The sequence below is a fragment of the Lepidochelys olivacea genome, assembly GCF_965140295.1.
Source record: "Lepidochelys olivacea isolate rLepOli2 genome assembly, chromosome: 1".
In the NCBI taxonomy this organism is placed as follows: domain Eukaryota; kingdom Metazoa; phylum Chordata; order Testudines; family Cheloniidae; genus Lepidochelys; species Lepidochelys olivacea.
Genome location: NC_140411.1, coordinates 263536495 through 263537870, shown reverse-complemented (window position 1 = coordinate 263537870; position 1376 = coordinate 263536495).

Sequence of the window (1376 nt, the reverse complement as noted above, 5' to 3'; positions counted from 1 at the left end):
ATGGTTAGGCTTTTCAATCCGTTGATGAGAACAGCTTTAGCTGTTTTGGACAACACTCAGATGTTCCAGGTTGCAATCCTACATTTGCCACCAGCATGTAGGAGACTGATTCATGTGGACACCAGATGTTCAGTGGTGCAACAAGATTGCCGGTGATGGACATAAAATGAATAGCCATCCAGACCACCTTAAGGACATAGCTAGGGACCAATGGGGGGAGGGGGATGGCACAGGGCACAAAAGGAGGTCACATCCCTCTGGGATTTGCCAGGATGGTGATGATGAAAGAGAAATGAAGAGACAGCCTCTCCCTAAACCCACCATTTTGCATGCTATAGTTTGCCCTCATTTTCTTTCTGGAAAGGTGACAAGTATGTAGAGCTGATATCACAGCAGCTCTGTGTGTAGGGGGCCACCAATATTTAACTGAAATAACTATGCAAAATCAAGGGCAAAGTTTATTGACACTACCCCCCAGTGTTATATTCAAAATCATACATCTGTATCACACCACAGGATCCTTTGCATGGACACCGTTGAGATAGAGGACAGAGAGTGTCCTTTGTGGAGTTGGGGTATGTCTACACTAAAAGCAATATAGTGACACAGCTGTAGCGCTGCAGTGTAGATGCTTACTACAGTGACAGATGTGTTTGTTTCATCGCTATATTAAATCCACCCCCTCGACAGGCCGTAGCAGGGCTGACGGAATAATTCTTCCATCTACCTGGCTGCATCTACAAGGGGGGTTGGGTTGACCGAACTAAGGTGCAGAGGGTGTGACATTTTCCACAGCCCTGAGCAATGTCGCAGGTCAGCCCAAGTTTTGGGTGTCGTAGAGCAGGCCTGGGATCAGGATGCCGGGCTACCGAGCATGAGATGGTCAGGGGTCACCATTCCCCTCTGTCTGTGTGCTCCCAAGCCCCCACTGCCTGCAGCCACAAGGGACCCCCTGAACGCTGTAGTATAGCTGTGGGAAGGAGGACGGCTGGATGGTGCTGGGCCCCTGGCCACCGCAGGTGGCATTATTTTTGGCCCCCTCTTAGGGGTCTCTGGAGGGGGAATTACTGCCCGCGATCCGAGCAGCGGGGCCAGCGTCTGTCCAGGGCTTGGCCTGTGCAGCAAGCCCTGGGTCACCCCACTGAGCAGGAGGGGCCGGAGTCAGTCACCCCGCAGCCTCCCCCTCGCTCCCGCCTTTCCCCGGCTGCGGCCGAGCTGCGCGGCGCGGGCGGGCAGCAGAGCGGGAAGGGGCTCCCTCTCCCCCGCGCAGGGGGGGCTTTTTCGTTTGTGCGCCGGGCTGGCACTTGCCGGCGGTCCCTTAGTGCGCGCGGCCTCCTTGGAACCAACGAAAGCGAAGGGCTGCGAGCGGTGCGCAG